The sequence below is a fragment of the Nycticebus coucang genome, chromosome 19 (assembly GCF_027406575.1).
Source record: "Nycticebus coucang isolate mNycCou1 chromosome 19, mNycCou1.pri, whole genome shotgun sequence".
Taxonomy (NCBI): domain Eukaryota; kingdom Metazoa; phylum Chordata; class Mammalia; order Primates; family Lorisidae; genus Nycticebus; species Nycticebus coucang.
The window spans coordinates 62,844,359-62,849,451 of record NC_069798.1 but is presented as its reverse complement, the minus strand read 5'-3'; the positions used below and the strand labels follow the sequence as shown (position 1 = coordinate 62,849,451).

Genomic DNA, 5,093 nt, shown 5'->3' with positions numbered 1-5,093 from the left:
TTTTTGCCCATTTGTAATAGGGGTTTTAGTTTTTCTCTTGCTAATTTATTAGAGTGCTTTGTAGATTCTGTATATTGGCCCTTTATCAGATGTGTCAGCTGTGAATATTTTCCCACATTCTGTAGGCTATTGACTGTGTCCTATTGTGGCCCTCCCATGGAGGGGGAAAAGGCATTTTAAAGTCATAAATTAATATATTGCAACAGTCTTCAGTATGTGCCAGCAGTACTTTTGTGTAATCATGTTAAACTAAATTCAAGGTTGGACAGTAGTGTGTGTGTGCACATGTAGGTGCACTCCCTCATCGGCTTGGCTGCTTGTCCACCTTACTGGGAAGGTTAATTCTTTTCCATCATCTGTCAGCTCAGCCTATGTCTCAGGAGAAAAGAAAGTATAACATATCGTGTTTTATTTAGTTGGGCTGGGGGCAAGCAAGCCCTGTACTGATTAATCCCATCCACGTTTAACCCTGCCTTACAGGTGTGTAAACATCCTCTTTTGGCACTGATGGTAGAGATCAGTGTTGGGAAGAGTAGACTTGAATTGTTAAAACATTAATCTCTGTGGAATATTCCTAATTATGTAGTTGTGGTTTTAAAACATTCATCTGACTGTTCCGTTTCTCCCTATATCTGTAAAACTTAACACTAATTCAGGCATTGTTAAGGCCCAGATAGCAACATCTACATCTCCTGCCTTTCAAATATCCGTGTTGCCTCCTCTCTGTGGAAGCATTTTACCTCAATAAGAAAATACATATTTTCCTGTAGCTGAACATGTCACTTCACATCCCTAAAATAATGTCTGTTACAACTGTTCACAATGGACATGTTTTGATTTAATAGAATAAAACCCTGAATTTTACAAATATAATATTAATTTGGGGTGACAAATAACTAAGGATTCACTTAGGCTACAACAGTCATTACCTTATTTAACCAGAAAATAATTTATAATGTTCGTTTATCTAATATGCTTATTATAATTCAAATCCCAAGATCATTGATTTTGCAATGATTCCTTGACTTCAATCTTTCCTGCTCTTCTTCTCTAAGATTAAGTCAATATATTTATTCTTCAGCTATAGTCATCTGTCCATTTAGCCAGAGAGAATTGCCACAACTGCGGAAGAGTCTTTCCTCATATTCCCTCCATTAAGGCAATTACCTGTTATTTGCGAAAAATGGAGTGGTATAACATGGCATATGCCTCGCTTATTCATTTTATTATAAATTTATTTTTAATGAAGGAGTAGCATTTGTGAAAACATATGTTTAGTTGAGGGAGATATAATAATTTTCTTTACACAACTTTTATTTTTTGCTATTCCTGTATTAAAAAACAAATAAAAATGTAAAAATACATTTTTTAGGAATCAACGCTGCATTATTCTCGAAATAAATGAGGTTAGTCACCATAATGAAGTCTATAAACATTCTCTGGAGAAAAGAGATTGTGGATACAACTTTAATATTAAATGTTAGGAATTTTTTAAAATTACATGCAGCAGGATACCATTTATTCTATAGCATAATTGAACGAGGCTATAATATTTTTACAGACTGTTGTAGACTCAATTAAATATTATGAATGACACTTCAAATCCATATTTTTGTTTTATTTTTTCTTCATGTCCGTGGACACTGTCGTTGTCCCAATAGACCCATTATACTGGGCTAGCACATCAATCCCAAACTCTTGTGAGCCTCAGCTGCTAGTATTTCTCAACTCTCCCTTTTTAGAGCCACCTTTTCTAAGGATTATTGAAAACATAACCCTTTTGTTTATTAGAAGTAAACAGATGTGTCCCTTATCTGTATCCTTGAAAATTTTGGGGAATTAATGCTTTTCGATTTCTTTAATTATAGAGATGTTATCTTGAGTTTAAGAACCTCTTTTTTAATATTTTCAGTTTACCATTGAAAGTCCAGTCCTGTTCTCCTTGAATATTTTCATAAATATGAATGACTATGTTCTCCAAAAATGCAAGGGCATTCATAAATATCTCAGCAAAGAAGGAGCAAAAAGTTGAGCACGTACGCAGATAAATTACAGGACAGAACTAATTCCGCAATGGAAATGCAAAGGTGAGTATTTTTGAAGTGAGCCTTCAAAGACAATTTTGTTTGGTGAAAAACGGTGGCGCTTTCCAGATGCATTGAGAAGTCTGTGAGTGAAGAGGTTTAGAAAGCCACAGCATGCGGGGGTGGCACCTCTGGCTCAAAGGAGTAGGGCGCCGGCCCCATGTACCAGAGGTGATAGGTTCAAACCCGGCCCCGGCCAAAAACTGCAAAGAAAAGAAAAGAAAGTCACAGCATGTTCAATACCAGAAAAAGCCATAAGAATTTAGAAGTCTATGAAACTTAGGGGAAAGAGGCACATTAAAAGTTAGATCTACAGATCCAGCAACTCCAAATCGAGTTATTCAAAATATTTTAAGTACACAATTGAACAAAGAAAAAATGTTTATATCTTTTATTATTAAACATTAATTGAGTGTCATACATCTCAGACATGTGTTTCTTAATAAGATTGATAGAGCTGGCCCCCTGACAATTTACGTATTTATGAATACTACCCTACTTTTGACTCCCAAACATATGATTGGATTGCCACATCTTCCGACTTTGCCACACACCATTTGTTTCTAGTTATCAATTTTCTTCCAAGCTTAGGACTCCCTTTCTGCAATTTTCCATGTGGCTGCTTTTATATTAATGAGCATACAAGTGATGACGCCTTCTCAAGAGAGTATAAAAACTCAAATTGGTAAGCAGATCTTGATTTCACCACAGGTGATGGAGTCCTCACTGCCAGGAAGACCTCAGTCCAGTAAGGTTCCAACCCATAACCCCACCCTAGCCCTGCTGCTGCATTAACTATCATGATTTGACTTCTTTAAAGGCAGAGCCTTTGATGGACTTCAGCAGCTCCCTGCAGAATGCTGGGGCATGAATTGCAGCAGAATTGGTCTCATCTTGTGGCAAGTGGCTGGTCTTTTTTATGCCTATGTTAATTAGCTGCAGGCTGCCCCAGGATGGTGTATGTTTTACTAAAGCCCAGGTAAGGTGGTTGCAAAAAGGAAGAGTTGAAAAATATTAGCAGTAGGCTCAACGCCTGTACCTCAGCGGCTAGGGCACCAGCCACTTACACTGGAGCTGGTGGGTTTGAATCCAGCCTGGACCTGCCAAACAACAATGACAACTACAACCAAAAATAGCCCAGCACCTGTAGTCCCAGCTCCTTGGGAGGCTGAGGCAAGAGAATCGCTTAAGTCCAAGAGTTTGAGGTCCGTGTGAGCTGTGAAACCGCAGCACTCTACCGAGAGTGACATGGTGAGACTCTGTCTCAAAAAAAAAAAAAAAAAAAAAAAAAAGAAGACGACGACGAGAGGGAGAGAGAAATATTATCAGCTGAGGCTGACAAGAGTTTGGGATTGATGTACTGGCCCAGTATAATGGATCTATTGGGACAACAGTGTCCACTGGTGTGAAGAAATAATAAAACAGTGCTGGCTTGGGCAGCAGATATGCTAAAATTAGAATGATACAGAGAAGATTAGCATGACCCCTGCACAAGGATGACACATATATTCCTGAAGCATTCCATATTTAAAAGAAAAGAAAACAAAATTGTGGATTTTCAGTGTCATTTATATTTAATTGGGTCTACACTAGTCCGTATGAATATTTTCAATAGATGAAAAATTTTCAGCCTGTAGACTGTGACGTAACTGTTTTAAAGTAAAAATAGGAAAATAAACATGTCATTGTATTTTCAGGATAAATATGAAAGAAACATAGATGAAAGATGTTTTGCCAAAAGGAGTAATTTTGCATTAAATTGTCAATTCTTCTGAAAGTAAATGATACAAAACATACTTTAGAAGAAATACTGTTGGTCCTGATCTTCATTGAGAGAAATCTCAATTTTTCCCTTCTGGGAATAAAAATTATATACGTAATAGTTTTATGCTTTGTGTCCTTGATTATCTTTTGACTATTGCTATATTATGATGTTTATTATTTTCGTATTGATTGGAGAATTTTTCTATATTCTGAATAGTAAGTAATACTTGTTTTTAAGTGTTGTTTATTATTTTAGGATGTCAGCATTGCATGACAAAGTTTAATTGCTCATTTAAAATATTTATTGATTAAGTAGACCTCAGTGTTCATTTCAGCAGGTGGTAGTAGGAGATGGATTTCTTAATGGGGGGATTCATAGTTGCTAAGACTCTATCCAGAACCTCATATAGGGATTTTCATTGATATTCTAAGAATCTATTTTCCCTTCTTTGCCTATCGTGTGTCTTAACATTTATTAAACTCTTTTAAACATTTCTATTCATTGCATCAGTATAATATATTTTATTGTGCTGTGTATTAACCATTCATTATATTCCAATGAGGTAATGCACTACTTATTTTAAAATTAAATTTATACATTTGAAGAACGGATGAGAAATGATGATCATATAGATTTAGGTTGGAATTTTAAAAAAAGAATAAGTAAATTAAACTATTTTTAAATCGCATTGCTATGAATATGGAAAAACCTTTTTTAAAAATGTTCAACTCCTTGGTAATTCAGTTTATGATTAATAGTCACCGTGAGCACAATGTAGTTTCATATGTAAAATTTTTGGATGCAAGCATGGTGTTTCCATTACCGTGACTCGCTTTTGAAACTAATGTCCAGAAGCTCCTGAATAGCACCGTAAATTACTCGGCAAATCACCAATAAAAAGATGGTGGATAACTTCATAGACATGAGTTATAATATGATGGTATTTCAAATATGCATTAGTTACTTTATATGGGTGACTTTAATGTTAATACATTTAGACAAAACTAGGGTTTTTTCCATGCATATAAATTGAGAAATTACTTTTTGACACTTCTAATTTACAGCAGACCCGGCATAAAAGTGAGAAATGTGAATGTGTCTTTCTTCCTACACTTGAATCTACATAAAGATTAATCTTCCTGCTAAGTAAGGTGGAGTTATCAATCATTCCTGCCTCTAAATGTCAGACATTGACAATACACCGTGTAATAAGATTGGATTTTTTTTTGTTGTTTAAAATAAAA

At 35.4% G+C, this 5,093-nt stretch overlaps 1 non-coding gene across 1 annotated transcript; it reads left to right on the top strand.

Annotated features, from left to right (window-relative positions):
- Positions 1-3,511: 3,511 nt before the first annotated feature.
- LOC128572151 (U6 spliceosomal RNA) lies at positions 3,512-3,615 on the top strand. Its single transcript, XR_008376064.1, has one exon. It is a non-coding gene; the product is annotated as a U6 spliceosomal RNA (small nuclear RNA).
- The last annotated feature ends 1,478 nt before the right edge of the window (positions 3,616-5,093 follow it).